Source organism: Pleurodeles waltl, chromosome 4_2 (genome assembly GCF_031143425.1).
Source record: "Pleurodeles waltl isolate 20211129_DDA chromosome 4_2, aPleWal1.hap1.20221129, whole genome shotgun sequence".
Lineage (NCBI taxonomy): Eukaryota > Metazoa > Chordata > Amphibia > Caudata > Salamandridae > Pleurodeles > Pleurodeles waltl.
Window position 1 is genome coordinate 511,732,527 of NC_090443.1, and position 17,296 is coordinate 511,749,822.

Here is a 17,296-nt window from a genome sequence, read left to right on the forward strand (position 1 = left end):
CCTATACTCAGCCATTCTGGAGTGAAGACGAAGCACATAGTCCACAATGACCTGTTTAGGTTCTTTGAGAGGCCTCTCCCATCCTTCCTTCACAAGACACCATGGTCCCCTCACAGGATGACCAATGAGACGTTCAAAGAGGGAAAACCCTACGCCATTCTGTGGCACTTCCCAGTAGGCAAAAAGCAGGCATGGCAGTAAGACGTCCAGTCTCCTGAGTTTTTCAGGGAGTCCACCAATCATGCCTTTTAATGCCTTGTTGAATCTTTCAACAAGGCCATTGGACTATGGGTAATATGGGGTAGTGAACTTATAAGTCACTCCTCATTCAACCTACATGTGTTTCAAGTAACCAGACATTAAGTTTGTCCCTCTGTCTGACATCACCTCCTTTGGAAAGCCAACTCTGGTAAAGATACCAATGAGTTCCCTAGCTACTGCAGGAGCAGTAGTAGTCCTCAGGGAAATTTCTCCAGGATGCCTGGTTGCATGATCCACTACAACCAGTATAAGTCTGTTTCCTGATGCCCTTGGAGGATCAAGGGGACCAACAATATCAATTCCTACCCTCTGAAAGGGAACCCCAACCACTGGTAATTGTATTAAGGGGGTCTTTGCGTGGCCATCCTCCCAATAGGCCCTCTGGGAGCCACTGATACTTCCCTTTTCCTGATCAGCTGCTTGCTGTCTCTGGCTTTCAAGAGTGGGACAGGTCCTAGGCACGTGGCACAGATCTTCCCTAGAGGGCCCGCTGGGCCTAAAAGCTCTGCCTGGTAAAGACCAAGCTCCTGGGGCTCAGTTCCCTCTGGGGCTGACAGGTCTTCCTCCTAAAGAAAGGGGACCTGACCTGGTATCTGTTTAGAAGCTGGTTTCCCAGTGTTCTTGCCCTTTCTTTTGGTAGGTTGGGCCATTATCCCAGACTCCAGCACTACTTTGTCACCCTGTGCTCTGGCTTTGATGCACACCCATTCAGGTATACCCAGCATAGCTGCATGAGTCTTTCTTTTGACCCCAGCCCATGCTGAGGATTGTATGGGAATTGCAAAAGATATCACTACCTCCTTCCCATTCTAAGGACACCATCACCATGGGATGTACCTTAGCCTGATTATCAGCGTTGAGGGCTGCATATGTCTTCCCAGTCAAGTATTATTCCAAGGACACCAGTACTCGGCTGCCATGACAGTGGCACCAGTGTCTCTGTGTTCAACTCTAACCCTATTGGTATGTTGCTTTTGTCTGTATCTCTCCAGATTACTGGGCCAGACAGCCAGGGCAGCTACATCCACCCCACCCTCTGAAACTAGACTTGCTTAAGTGGGCTCACTGACATGGTCAGGGCCTAACTGAAATCCAATCTACAGACGTACCACTGTATTTACTGCAGGTGCAGTAGAGGCATTCTTTGTCTTGGGACGTGTAGGGTCTCCAGTTCGGTGTCCAAGAGCTTTTCAGTCAGGACACCAAGCCTCTTTGGGATCCCAGTTCTCACCTTTGTACCCACCCTTGGATTGGTAAGAGTCTCAAACCCACCCTCCTGAGCATGTTTTTGAGAGCCTTTAGAAGACTTTGTTTTTATCTTTGTTTTGGTTATCATCTTTCCCTTGAGGTGGAGAGGCTTGTTGGCCTCCTTTTTGTGGTCTCTCCCACCAGTGGTAGTTTTGATCACCCTTGTCTTGATACAGTGGTCTGCCTTCTTCCCCAACTCTTGAGAAAGTGGAAGTAGGTCTACCAGGTGCTGATGTAACTTATCTCGAATACAATTACTTAACAGATGCTTTTTCATAATTAAATTATAAAGCCCATCATAATTGTGCACATTGTTACCTTTAAAACAGCCACCTAATGTCTTAAAAAGTCAATAAAATCTACCCAGGGCTGACTGGGTTTTTCGAGTGTCCCTGAACTTTAATTCTGTACTCTTGAGATGTGAGTCCAAATCCCTTAATCAGTGTGTCCTTCAAGAGTTCACAGGACCCAGCAACTGCCTCATTCAGTGTCAGGAGCATACCCCTACATATTCCTGATAAGTTTTTAAAGAAGAGAGCCCAAATATGTTTTAAGTTCTCTCAGGGTACAGGCCCTCTCAAAGGTTGTGAACCAATTGGTGATATTACCCTCCTTTATACTTGGCGACAATCCCTTTGGGAATGTTAGGGTCAGAAGTTCCAACTATGTCCCTAGGTGTTATGTTGCTGCCACTATTCCTTGGTGCTAAACAAATGTCTGCCCTTTCCCTTTCTATGGCCAGTACCCTGTTCTCCAGGGCTACACTGCGGGCCAATTTTCAAGATGAGCCTCCTCCTCAGAGATTTCATCAATGTACCTTGAGCGACCGTAGCCATTCTTGCTAAAGGCAGGTGCCCTGGGCACCCTGGGTTGGCTGCTGGGTGCAGGTACCACAACCTCTTATTCAAGTGGAGGGATAGCTGGATCTTCCTCCTCACTCATTGCAAGGTCGGTGGCCTCATCCGCAGGATGGGCCATCTAATACTCTGCCAACAGCTTCTGAAGCATTGCAGTAGTAGGGTGTGAGCCATTTTATATCTTACCCTTTACAGAGGGTCCTCAACTGCTTGTAAGTAAGCTGCAGATAATGGATAAGGTTGAGCTCCTTGGCCACTTACTCTGAGGTACTCATTATCACACTAAAAATGGGACCCTTTGGAGCTAGAAAAAAGTTTTAAACTTCAGGGACCCTAACAGTTACTTTTAATATCTTTCCAAAAAATGATGAATTGCTAAAAAAAAAAAAAAAAAACTAAAGGCAATTTTTGGATTTATTTGTGTAGTCACTTAATGACCAAGTGGTATTAGCAAATGCAAAGTCGCAGACCCCACCGCTAAGCCACCAATGTAGGAAGCTGGCTCTCTATATGGTGCACTAAAAAGAAGTACACCATGAATGTAGAGTTCAGTAGATCCCCAACTGGTTTATGGAGGCAAAAGTAGATAATACTAACACACTCTTTAGGGGTAGTGTGGGCGAGCAGTTAGGCTTATCAGAGGGCAGTGCTAAGCATGTGCTGTACTCACAAAGGCAATAAATGAGACCCACTCAAATAATAAATCTGAGACTATATTAGAAAAATAACACTTCATTTTATGTTTTGAAAGCAAGAACTTTGTTCACAAGTAAGTACTGTTTTGATTTGAATTTTCACAGATAAGTAAAATGTTCAAACTTGTGCACCTTTACGCACAATGCAGTCCTATGGACGGAGAAGTCAGATGTATAAAGATAGATATGTTCAGTTTCAGGGGTTCACCTTCAGGGTTTGGAGTGATTGTGAGCCAAGGCCCAAAACTGTATCAGTAGTTCTTTGGGAGGGGAGAGCCTGGATTTCACTGGGAACAGGGTGCTGGTGAAGTTGTAGCTGGGCACACTACGGTGAAGGGGGGCTAGAAACAGGCTGCACAGGGGGACCTGTCAGAAAGCTCCTAAACTGGAGCTTGGGTCGCAAGGGGTCTTACAGCAAAGAGGCACAGCTGATTCTTACATACCCAGCCCAGTTGGATCTGGTCAAGAGTGGTTAGGGTGGCTGGGCTGGTGCTCAAAGATGATCCTTGTGCTTAAGGGCCAACAGCTGGCAGGCGCAAAATCAAGACTTCTGGGCTGCTCACAAAGTTGTTCTCAGTGATGCTGATGTTCCTTGATGGCTGCTTGGCCCTGGTGCAGTAGGAATCCAGAACAGACTCACTGTTGGTGCCTAGTGCTGTGCATCTGGTACCCAGGGGGTTGGTGCTGCACAACTCCGATTGGTCCCAGTGTCTTGACACTTGGTGAGGACACCGATCTGGTCCTTCAGAGCAAGAGTACTTTATCCTGGTCATTTGCAGTGTTGGTGGGGCCAGGGAGTTGAAGTACAGTGAATAGGACTTCACTTGTTGGTGCCTGTGGCCTTCAGGGAAGTAGCTCCTCTGCTCCAAGGGACATGGGCGGCGATTTTCAAAGTGCTGGTAGGCTACCAGAGGCTTTGGTAGTTCTCCAGCTTGCAGGATGAGTCACTGTCACGACTTTCGAGAGAGTTGCAAGCAGGGTTTGAAGTCAAAAGTCCAGAGCTCTTCTGCTGTTCTTGCCAGGCAGTGACTTCTTCATCCTTCTCTTGATCTGTTAAATCTGAGTTCTGGGGTTCAGGGTTGGGCACCTAAATACTCAATATAGGAGCATTAAGGGGAGTGCCAGGTAGCAGCCAATGGGTTGCCTACCTTTAGGGTGACTACACCCTTTATATGAGCATTTCCGGTGCGAAGTGGGCATAACCCTGACCCTAGAATGCTAATTAAGTCCAAAACTTGATGGAGGAATGTGAAAAGCGGTGTCCACATCAACTAGTCCACTTTAGGTGTGGGACTAGTGTAATAAGCTGGGTTCTGGTTTTAGTACTCCCCACTTTTTTTGTCTGGTGTTAGTATGTTTTGGACTGTAGTTCAGTGGGATCTGGCCTCTGAGCTCCACCAGACTACTTTGAAGTGCTCATTTGGTGCCCTCCTTGCATAATCCAGTTTGCACCAGTTCAGGAACCACAGTTCCCACTCTGGGGTGAAAGTAGACAAAGTACAGAGGAGTGACCACTACCTTGTCCACCTCCTCCCCTAGGGGGGTGCCCAGTGCTCTGCCAGGTGGCCAATTGATTCTGCCATCTTGAAAATAATATGTGCAGAGGCCCCTGGGAGCATCTGGTAGGGTAGGCCAGATAGGTGAAGTCCCTAACCTCCTCCGATAGGTGGGTCACTGTGGAGAGTGACCAACACCCTTTTCAAGTTATTTAAGGGCTCCCTTACAGGTGGGTCCTCAGATTCATCAAGCAAGACTCTTCAAGGAACTTTCTGCCAGACATCATCTGCTGCTGCTCTTCGCTGGGACCGAACAAGTCTGCTCCTGGTGGGAAAGCTCCCATTGCAACATTGTTTCTCCAGATCCTACAAGAATTCTGCAGCATCCAAGGCTGTGCATCCCCCATGGCCACAATGACTGTTTGCAACAGGAAGCGCAAAGGAATCTCCCTTGGAGTGAAGGAGTCACTCCCCTGCATCCACAGGTCCTCAAGACAACGTCGACCGGTTGGTGGGTCTGCTGTCCATGGACATCCAAAGAACCTGCTTCTCAGGTGGTGAGTCTGTGGCCTCCTCTGGGCCATGCCTGTATTCTATCCAAGTTGGCAGACTGTAGGCCCTTGCTCCTGCCGCTGGACTGGCACCCCCGTGCACCTTAACTGTTGCACTTGCCAAGACCTGTTGACTATTCCTCTGGGAGATCTTCAGGCTCCAAGAAGCCCTGCCCCCCAAGACTGCAAACCGAGGATTAGCTCCTGTACTGCGGTGTGGGACTTCTGTTTTGCTGGGCTGGTAAGGCCTCCTTTGACTCCCTGTGTCCAGCACCTGTGGGTCATTCCTGGGGACTCCACCAACTTCTGTTGACCTTCCTGTGTGCTGAGGGTGAGCTCTGACTCCCCCCTCCTAGATAAAATCCCCTGGAGCTTGTTGTTCACCAAAACTTTTCAATCTCCTCTTCTGCTCCTGCTTGCATTTGTCAGTGTTTTTGGTGACCTGGCTGGTCACTAACCCTCCTGCAATCCAGTGATCAAGGGACATCTCATAGGGAACTCCTGGAATCTTCTACAGCTCCTGCACCCTGCAACTGGCCTTTTCCCACCAAATTACAGCAACTTCATCTTCAGGACGGTGGGCATTGCCACCTGCACCACCTGGGCATCCTTGGGTAGGGGCACTTTCCATCCATCCTCTTGCCTGCTGGTTTCCTCTGGGTCCACTGGGAAGAGTCCTGAATTCCATGAACTCCAACCACTACTCTCTGTGTTAGTCTATGGGACAGCTAGGTGGGTAACTGGCCTACTTCTGGTTGCTGGGGTCACCTACTGTACTTACCTTTGGTGTTTCTAACTGCCCTCAGCCCCTAGCTAACCACCACACTTACTTTGGCTGGAGTCCCACTTTCACATTCCATTTTTTTGTATATAGTTTGAGCCCCCCCTAGGGCCCTGTATATGTATATGCTATTTCTGATGGTTATTTTATGTATATATTGTATGTAATATCTCCAAAAGGAGATATACCAATGTCAGTTTAGTAGTAGTGCTGTAATAAAGTAGCCTTTATTTTTGCAACACTTGTGTGGTTCTTTTCTGCGACTAAGTTACTGTCTGACTACTGTGGTATTGCAAGTGTTCTACATACCTCCTGGATAAACTCTAGCTGTTTGCCTCAGATACCCCTAGAGAGCTTCTGCTATCTGGACGCCTATTCAATATCACTAAGGGTTGCCTGGACTCCGTAAAGGGTGCCACACCATAGGTATACACCATAAACTGAGCCAGCCTCTACAACTAGCATGATGTGGGCACACCTCCTAATCTTACTAATTTTCCTGCATGTCTTGCCGCCAATAAATGTGGTCAGGATGTTGGGTGGGGGGGGTCATCACTGCCACCTGGAGAGATCTGCGTTGCATAACAAAAGCGGCTGGTCCTTTGAAGCATCCCATCCTGGAATGTCCATCCTGCCTGGAAGAGGTGATAATGCCTCTGCCCAAGGCAGGCTTTGTTTCTGGCCTCCCAGAGTGCCGCCTCTCACCTCAGGAGGTATGAAATCTGTCTAGGGTGACTGTGCTGGTTCAGACCAGTCAACACACTAGTAGTCAGATAAGGTTTTCAGGGGGCACCTGTATTTAGAAATCCATCACTGGTATCAGTGAGGGCGTAGGAAAGACCAGCTTGTGTCTGCTGGTGGGGAGGAAAGGGTAAAGTCAACATGGCATCCCTCCCTGGCTGCCATGCCCACAAACCACTGCCTGTGGCATAGGTAAGTCATCCCTCTAGCAAGCCGTACAGCAGGGTGCACAATACCACAGGTGAGGGCATAGCTGCATAAGCAATATGCCCCTACAGTGTTGAAATCCATTCTTTGACATTATGAGTGCTCTGTGGCCATATTGAGTACATGGGCTAGGAGTTTATAATTAAGAACTCTACAGATCCATGATGGCTTCACTGAAGACTGGGAAGTTTGGCATCAAACTTCTCAGCTCAATAAACCCACACTGATGCCAGTGTTGTATTTATTGAAAAATGCACACAGCGGGCATCTTAGGGATGTCCCCTGTAATTCACCCAACCCTCTAGTGTGAGGCAGACTGGTCTGTACCAGCCTGCCACTAACAGACAGGATTCTGACCCCATGGGGTGACAGCCTTTGTGCTCTCTTGGGTCAGGGACATAGCCTGCTCTGGGTGGAGGTACTTCACACCTCCCCCTGTAGGGACTGCAGTACTTGGCGGTGAGCCTCAAAGGCTCCTGTTTTTTGTTACACTGCCCCAGGGCACTCCAGCTACTGAAGACGCCTGCAATACCCCCCCCCCCCCCCCCCCCCCCCCCCCCCCCAAAATAACCCCTGCTCCCCTCTACAGGACCAATCCTCACTTCTGGCAGCAGGTCCCGCGGGAAAATTAGTACACTTGAGGAGGAATGACCACCTCAGATAGGACCCCCCCCTCATGGTGCCCAGAGCTGAGGTGACTTCCCCCTACCCCCGCTCCTGGTGGAAACTTCCATCTTGATTTGGAGGATGTTAGCAATGTGCCCCCCTCCTCAAAGGGAGTTGGCACAGGAAGGGAGTAGCCACCCTTAGGGTCAGTAGCCATTGGCTACTGCCCACTGACCCCTGTAACACCCCTAACTCTAGTATTTAGTGGCACCCATGAACCTTGCTCTTCAGATTCCTGGCGACCTGCAAAGGAGGACTGAAGAGCTGCAGCAGTAGAGAAGACTCAAGATGACAATTGATTTGGCCCCAGCCCTACCAGCCTGTCTGCAGCTTTAAGACTCCTGCTACAAGAAGACGACTCGTCCAGCAGGACCAGCGACCTTTACAAACCCTCCGAGGACTGCCTGCCTACCCAGGGACCAAGATCTTCCAAGGACAGCGGCCCTGGCCACAAAGAAACCTCCAAGAAGGACTCCAGAACTGCCCTGGATCCAGGAGTCCTGCCCACTCTGCATTCGATGCCTGTGTACAGGTGGCCCATATATATATATCTATATATATATATATATATATATATATATATATATATATATATATATATACACACACACACACATACACACACGCACACACGCTTGGGTATTGTTCACTCAGGTCTATCAATACAACCACCGGCACAAGGATCTATAAGAGTTTAGTGGCCTAAATAACTCACCAGAGATGGCCCCATTTTGTCCCCTTGGACCAGCCACCGAAGAATCTGCTACTAATGCCATGGTAATGCTAAGGGCAACCGAAGTTCTTGATCTACAGCATACCACCATAGAGGTCAATGACAACATGAAATTCTCCAGCCAGGGCAATGTCTTCCGAGCCTCTACTGCCTTTTAATGAGATACTGACAGACACCCTCTTATGTGCTTGGACCAAACTGTTCTCTGGCCTGCCGGTCCATCGTCAGATTGTCAGACGCAATTGCTCTGCTCTAGGCGACCCAGCTTTCCTTTCTCAGCACTCCTCACCAGACAGTCTGATGGGTCAGGCCTCCATAAGCGGTTCCAACCTCAACACTTTTCCAGCTACCCCCATTAATAAGCAAAGGGAGTGAAAACATATGGAAAATGCCAGCTGCTTATTCATCAGTTATTCCCATGCTCTTTGAGACTCGGTAGCACAAGACCTTTCTGACGTGCCTCACGACTTTCGTCTTAGTCTGTTTCAGGTGGTTCAAAATGGTTGTGATGCGGCAAAGTTCACAATTCGTTGTGGGTTGAACACTGCAGATTCCATCTGGCAGCTATTGGCTCCAGTGCTGCCATTTGCCACCATGCATGGCCGGGTTCAACTGGGTTCTCCATTGATTTCCAGTCCTCCCTGATGGACATGTGTTTCAACAGTACTCGCCTATTCGGGACTAGGCTGACCCTGCTCCCAGGCAGTTTAAAGAGAGCAGGGCTAAGGCTTGCTCTCTGGGCCTCTCCACACTGCTTCACCAACTGCAGCAGTTCCACCGCTCTTTTCACAGCCTTGACCTAGGTGCCCCATTTTACCAGCCTGCCCATCCACCACAAGGAACTGAGCAGTTTCATGGTCGGGGCTGAGGTGCCCACCATCGCCCCCATGGCCAAGGTCAGTTGGCCGCCCAGGCCACTGCCCCTCCTGCAGCCCCACCTGCCAAGTATCTTTATCATATTCAAAGAGCACAGCCACCTGGTGGGAGGCAGAATCAACTGATTCTACCTGTGTTGGAGGGCCATTACCTCAGAAGTATGGGTTCTGTGGCGCATCTGCAAGAAATACACCCCTCCTTCTTCCCCACCACACCTTTTGTACACCCCAAACCCCCCCTCAACCTCGCACCCCAGCAACTTACTGAGAACCATCTCTCAATTTTGCAACAAAGTGCAGGCCCATTAAGCCAAAGGGGCTATTGAGGGGATGCTGGCACTAGAAGTAGGACATGGTTGCTATACCCTCTAATCTCTGGTTCCATAAGAAGGACCAAGGTCTTTTGCAGATCTGCGCCCTCTGAAAGGAGAAATTTCAAATGCTCAGCCTGGCCCAGGTCTCATCTTTCCTAGGTCCTCAAGATTGGATGATAGTGTTGGACCTGCAGGATGCCTATTTTCACATACCCATCCTCCAGGCACACTGTTGTTCATGGTGGGACAGGGGCATTTTCTGTTCACTATGCTCCCTTTTGGTCTCATCAGTGCACCTTGGGTGTTCACAAAAGTGAAGGTGGTTGTGGCAGCACACCTTCTGAGGTAAGGGGTGACAGTCTTTTCCTCCTTTGATGACTGGCTGTTGAAGGCAGGCTCACCGCAGGTCAACCACCTCCAGGCTACAGCAAACCTCCAGTCATACCTAGGGTACACTTTCAACGTGCCAAAGTCACACCTGACCCATTCTTAAAATCTCCCACTCATCTGAGTCATTCTTGGCAAGGTTTGGTTTTGTGCCTTTTCTCCAGGCAAGATTCCAGGACAATCAAGATATGATTCTTATCTTTAAGCCTCAGTCCTTGATTTCAGTGAGGGTGATTGAGACTTGGTATTGATGGCATCCTGGACACTGCTGGTCGAGCAAGTTAAGTGTCATATGCAGGTGCTGCAGTAGAGTCTGAAGTCCCAGTGGGCCCAACATCAAGGGAACTTCCTCGACCATGTTCAGATTTGGAGGAGACTAGATTTTGGATGGTTGGGGGGTGGGGGGGAAGCACAAGAGGTAGTTCACATCAGCTTCAGCCAGGAAGAAAGGAAGGGCCTTGAAATAGAATAAATTGTTTTTCACTGGCTGAACAACAAAAGAGCGAACATAGGTCAATAACTCTGCTCCTCTTAACACCCCCTTAACACCCCAACCATAAGAATATTAACAGTTGCTTTAATATCTTTGATATACATTATGTGTACCCACACCTACAAAACCGGCTTAATCGGCCCCCTAAAGCAAGAGGCACCTAAATATATTTCCAAATAGCCAGCAAAAGCACCAGCTTTGGACTTCTGAATAAGTGGTTGTAGAATGCTCAAAAGTCAATGTAAAAAAAGTCCTGAATCTGAAGGGTGTTTTGGCGAGCTGCTGCACCACAACCAGTGCCCAGCTTCCTAGTCCATCGTACCAATCCTCTGGTGCACAGTCCTGATTTTAAAAGCAACAACATTAAGGATCGTTATTAATACCCAAGGCCCTCCACTAAACATTCTACCTGAAAATGTGGTGAAACTGTGCATTTTTCCAAATGAGAACCCTTAAGGTACTACTTTTGTTTATAAAATTCTGTAGTACATATACCTGTAAATTGGGTTTTTTTTCAAAACACCTTCTGTATGCCAATTTTCTTGAGAACATCAATTCTTACCTTTTAAATCTGGACCAAAATCTTTCTGCCCAAATTCTAGTATTGGAGCCCAGATTTCAGGTATCCATTAAAAGAGCTTTCTGATAGATACTTCTAATAGCAGATTCCCCAGCTTAGAATATCACTAAGGCACTGGACTGGTTCCGGAAACTTTTCTTAGCAGTACTCCTGTGAGCAGCTGTGTGGCTTGGCTCCGCTCTGGCTTCATACCGCCCAGGAAATAACAGAGCAGAGCTAAATATACTCGCCACTTCTGCATGCTGACTTCAGTTCTTTTCTTTACACTCCTGCTGAGACAGACCTGGAGCTCTGCTTCTGACTGTTGATTTTCCCATGACACCAAATCTTTTCTACAGTGTGTGAGGGAATGATGTCCCCCTCGAAAAGTGGCTTGATTCAAGCTGTGCCCGTGACTGCAGGAAACTGATGTCACTCATAGGCTCAAACCAGGTGTCTTTCATGCCTGAGATCAGAACATGGCTGAAAGTCATGTTATAATTTCACCCTCATACTTCAGAAGGCAATACTAGCCCAGGAGTAAAAATTGTATGCCGCTGGACACAAGAAGTTGTTGCGGCCTTTGTATGGATCCCCCTCCAAGTCGCTGGCCCACTCTGCCTCAGGTTCACTTCCCCTTTGAAGTCCTCTGGTAAGTCAAGAGCCAAACGCAAACATAAAAAAGAGCATAGAGGAGCATCCTGCCACTCTGACACCAAAGAGAAGGTGCAATGGTGTCAAGATGTCTCTGAGCCAAAACCTCAGTTGTTCCAAGTATGCCAAGAGTGTACCAGGCATTGTGCAACTCCGCAGCATATCAAGGTCATCAAAGAGGCCTTGTTGCAAATTTTCAGTGTGCTTCCAGTGCCCTCTGGTGTCTTAGACTTGCTGAATCGCAGGAGCCTCCAGTCGAGTTTGCACTAGAGGATCTCCCCAGTTACATCTGAGCCCGCTACTGGGCCCTTCAAACTCCGGTGCAGGTTTTCACTGTAACCCCTAGATCCACACAGGTTTATGTAGCTCAGACACTACTGGTGTTGGTAGATGACCTAGTGCTGATGCCCATGTAGAATCATGAACAGGTATTGGCTCGACTGATGTTGTGCTATGCAATTATAAAAGTGCAACCCATTGTCATGCACCCTTACTCTAACCTTGTGCCTCTCCCACTTCCATGTGTCAGAGGAGGCTCCATTCTTTTTTCGGCTCCGATTCTGTTCCAGAGCAGGGTCCAACTCTGGAAGAAGATGACGAGGAGGAAGACTCACTCCTCCATCATCACCCTGATGACGCCCTACACCTTGGTTTACAAAATGCCTTTGGACTTGATACCTCTCCTGACACAGAGCTCGACTCACCTCATTGGCCACCAACAGAACAAAGTATCTCATTCACCTGGTGATTTGGAGGGCAGTTGGGGTACTAGAATTACAGTGGTGCTCCATTGAGACTAAGACCAATGTTTTGATAGAAATACTAGAGCTCGGGCCAACAACATAGTTGCCCTTGCTCCCATTCAATGATGCCCTCACAGGTACACTTGTGACTACCTGAATGAAACCATGTTCTTGTCCGCCTGTGAACAGGCAGGTGGCCAGGCATCATAGACTGGTATCTGGTAACCTGGATTTCTTTCACCAAGCACCCAACTCCAGCTAGCATTATTGTGCTGGCAACAATCAATCCAAAGAACAGAGAATCCAAATCCAAACATTTGCCTTTAGCAAATGTTGAAATTTGCATGGTATATCCCCCAATTTTTACCTTAACTGATTTGCTTGTTTAGAACTCTGTACACTTAATCCCTGCAAACCAGAGGTAAGGTGCCTGTGCTCCTCTTTTCAGCATGATCAAATTGGTAAACTTTCAATTGGCATCTGTAACTTGCCTATAAGTCCCTAGCGTATAGCACAAAGTGTGCCCAGGGCCTGGAATTTAATTTTCTCTACTGGACTGCATGCAGCAGCTATTGTGCTATCCACTACAGTGGTTATGCAAATATGGCTACGGGTCTGCTAGTGTAACCTGACTATAGCAGTCTAAAAACTGCAACTTGACCTGTAAAAATAAACCTTTTTGACAAGTCAAAACCTCCCTTTTAAATATTGTCACCCCCGCATAGGCCTTGTCACCCACAAGGCAGGGTATTCAAAAGTAGGCAAAGCTATTTTTCACTGTAGAAGGTCTAACTGTCTTTTGTAGAAAACCCGACTAAAATGATTAAAAATCTTAATACTCGATTCGGGAATAGGGCTAATTTAAAAAAAAAAAAAAAGAATTACACATTTTTAATAGTTATTAAAATCCAGTTCAATGGTGAAGCTGGATTTGGATTTGTAATAAATATTAAAGTAAAGTAACTAGTTGAAAATGACCTTTTTCTCTGCCTGAAGTTCCTAGAAGCTAAATTTGCCTTGCTGGAGCACGCAATAGCCTGTCCTGAATGTGCATAGTTGACCCCTATGAACATCCCAGAACTTGGAGAGTAGAGACTGGAGCATCCTTTTTGGCATTCAAGCGTGCTTGAATGATAAATTCTGCTTGATAGATCTGCCAAGTTTACATATACACTGGCTCATACTTAAAAAGAAGGTCAACAGGATGCCAAAACAATTCTTGTGTATCCATTGTATACTTGCGGGAAAACCCAACTTTTGTTCTTCAAGGCTTCTGTGGGTTCATTGGGGGTACAGTGGCAGCCTCAAACTGGATTTTAGTGTTAAATGTGGGGGTAGGGCATTCTGGAATTACTAAATTATGCCCCTCTGCCCTCAGAGCTCTGGTTTAGTGTGGCCAAAGGCTTGTTATCTTGAAAATGGCCACAGTGGGTAGTGCTGCCCCCAGGAACTTTTACCCCATTGGTTAGGGCATGCCCAGGAGTCAATCCTGCCCACTAGCTTGTGTCAGGCATATATGTGGCACCTCTAGATGCCTACTTCAGATCACTGCTGGACCTGAGGAAACTCAGAAGAGGACTGGTCCTGCTCTCTGTGACCTGAGAGGAACCCAAAGGACTGGACCTGCTCCCTCTTGTACCCAGGACAAAGAAGTGGACTCCAAGGTTCATAAGGCTGACCTGTTAAAGCTAAAGGAACATAAGGTACAAGAGGTCTTTTTCTGCATATGCCTAGCTGACCAGCGGCAACTTAACCTGGAGTGGACCCTGCTATTGGCCTCTGTCGGACACCATGCCAATCTCCAAGTGTCTCCCCTGTGGTTCTGAGGGGCTTTATACATGTACTCCTTTGTTGATTTTGGACTTAAAAGACTGTATCAGACCTGGGCTCCATTGCGGTAACGGCAAATTGTCCTAGGCCCTAGTCTATCCACAGCTTTGATTATCATTGGCAGTTTATGCTTCTTGGTGCTATTCCTACTTAAAACTTTACAAATTCCCCTTTCACCTTATTGCATTTTTGTCATAATGGTGTCTTTGTTTAAGTCTATTTTTCTAATTCACTTGGGATTTTTATTATTTTGCATTCTGACTTTTACTGTTTTGGCACTGCATAAATACTTTGCACATTGCTCTACGTTAAGCCTGTCTGCTGTGTGCCATAGTAAAACGAAAGTTAAGCTCAGGTTGGTTTAATGACTTTGAAGGTTCACCCTGACAACGACTGTTCCTTGAAACGTGTAGTTAGCAACCTCAAATAATCCAATTTCATACAGCAAACACATGTTTTCTTTTGTCAGTTTGGCACTAGGATCCGTAAACTAGGCCCTTTCTTTTTGATCAAGACACATACGCTATTTGGGACCTGACCAGTGAGATGTTGCATACAGTCTCAGAGGACCTTAGCTGGGAGGATACGTGATACGCAGGTTGAGGCCAAGCATGTTATCTGCACTGGTCTGGATTCTACAGATTGCCTTGGTAGGGCAGTCAGTACATATGTTGTCCTTGTGGGTCTGTAAGGATGAGGTACACTGGGTTTTCGGCAATGTACAGACTTTGTTAATGGACATGTCTTTTGATGGGTCTTGCCTTTTTTGAGAGAAGCCTGACCTTTCTTTGGAATGCCTTAAAGACAGAAGCGCTACAATATATTCCTCCTTGAGTCTATTGGCCTTTGCTAAACAATTTCCAAACCAGCTCAGGAAATGTAAGGGCTATTCCAAAGGGATGGTGAATAGGAGGGACAGCCTTCATACCATCTGATACAACATACAGGCCTGTGCTGTTATTTGTCCTCTAACTCTTTTTTCCTCTGCTAGAACAGCCAGCAAAACACTTTAGTTTGGCCTTTGTGGTGCATACTCGCTCACCCAGTCAGAGGCAGAATCCGGCCCATCCTTCTAATTAGCAATAAATCACATCCAACCAGCGGGTCTTACAAATTGCACAAGCAAGCTGAGCACTACCTTTTTAAATCTCCCACCATATGCATCCAACAGAGGTACAATTCTCAGAAAAGCAGCTGTTGATCCTACTACAGGAAGAAAATCTGTTGCTCGCTAAGCGTTTCATAAAGAGTGTACCAGACCTGGAAAAAGGCAGTGGTTGTTTCCCACACCAGTCCTTCGTTATGAAAAAGAATGAGGGCCTCAGGCTTACCTTGGACCTCTGAACCCTGAAGGTCTTCTTGCGAATGGGCAAATTCCCAATGCTCACATTTGGTCAGGTGCTCATGGATAGCACCACCGGCATGTACTGCAACAAGGGTCCTGTCGCAGGAGGCTTTGTCCTCTGGGGGTGGCTAGAGCCACCAGGTCATCTTTTAGGTAATCAACCACCTAGCATGGTCCCTAAATACTAGAGTGGATTAACTCAGCAGACGTCACCTGGCAGATTGAGTGGAGTCTACATCTCAAGATGGCACAGAGCATCTTCCACCAATGGGGACAATTCTTTGCTAGATCTTTTTACCTCTGTTTAACCCATAGTTTCAAAGAATTTGCTTGATAGAGATTCTGCAAGAACACTAGTTAGGGGATGCATTCTGACTGGAATCAAACAAGGAACTCCTTTACTCCTTCCAACCGCTGCTGCCCCTGCCTAGAGTCTGAAGAAGATCAAGAATGACTGTGCCCAAGTCATTCTTATGACTCTGGATTGGGGTACGAGAGTGTGGCACCTGGAGATCCTGAGCCATGAGCTGACCCCCTTCAGGCGAAGCTTTCTGGCATCCTTTTGTTTTTGTTACCCCAGCAGGGTTTTGCAGTGGGCTCTGAAAAGGTTGTCAGGCCCTTCTACATTTGTTGGACGAGTCGTCCTTGCTTAAATTACCTCTTATGAAGTTGTTTTTTAAAATGTTTGACACACCTTCCCCTACCAAACTGTTTATGAGGCCACAGTGTTACCTTAACTTGGTCTTAACTTTCCTCATGTGTATGCTTTTTGAGCTTGTGCATAGCTGCTTACCATGTCTCTTCACCTTAGAGTGTCTTCCTCCTTCTAATTGTTGGTTGTTGTGTGAGTGAACTGCAGACACTTTCACTGCAACAGCCCTACACCATGTTTTTCACTGACAACTTGGCACCGAGAACTCAGAATTTGTGCCTCCCTACACTTTGGGCAATATATCACTCTACTAGCATTTTCGCACCTCCTCACCCCTCGAAAGAGAAGAGGCTCCATTGGTTGGACCCCAACTGGGCTTTAAATGTTTACATCGATTGTACCAAGAACAATGGAGTAGATTATCAACTTTTTGTGGGGTTAGCTGTAACAAAGATGGGAAGGCTGTGAGGAAGAGGACCTTATCGATGTGGATCCACTGTATTAAAGAACCTGTCGAGAAGCAGCTCCCCAGAATATCTGAGAGCTCATTCTACCAAGGCCACTACCACTGAGTTAATAATACAAGGGGTGTCTCTCCTTGACATCTGCTTGGCTGTGACATGGGCATATCTGCATATTTTCACAAAGCACTACTGCCTCAATAGCCAGTGGAAGGCCACTTTACCAGCTCAGTTCTGCTAGACTTTTTTGGTGTGAGCCCACGCCACAAACCCTTCACCTTGAAAAAGTACTGCTTTGGTATCTATTAGGTGAGGAATCTGTGATGAGAGGTATCCATCAGAATAAGTTTTTACTTCTGTAACACTTTCTAACCACAGATTCCTCACTCCCATTACGCCTCCCTGTTCTGTGGAGTGGCTTCTTTGTAACATTTAAAAAGATCCCAAATTAGTATTCATCACAAAAGATAAGAAACTGACGTCAGCATGCATGTGTTACTTTTATATATATATATATAGCTCTGATTTGTCCCATCCAGGGCACTATGGAGTCAGCGCAGAGCTGCATGAAGTCACATAGTGGCACGTCGAGCATTGCAGCAAAAAATCTCTTAGATCCAGTCTGGCAACTGAGGGATATTCAAAGGTGAGGAATCTGCGGTTAGACAGAGTATCCACCAAAAAAAGCTCTATCAAAGATAAGTAACTTGGTCTTTAGATTCTGGATGGCAGGCACTGTGTTGTGGA

At 47.0% G+C, this 17,296-nt stretch overlaps 1 protein-coding gene across 1 annotated transcript in view; it reads right to left on the reverse strand.

The window, feature by feature from the left end:
* Positions 1 to 17,296, reverse strand: part of PRG4 (proteoglycan 4) — a 99,679-nt gene that overhangs the window by 13,344 nt on the left and 69,039 nt on the right. The gene's annotated exons all lie outside the window — the stretch shown is intronic.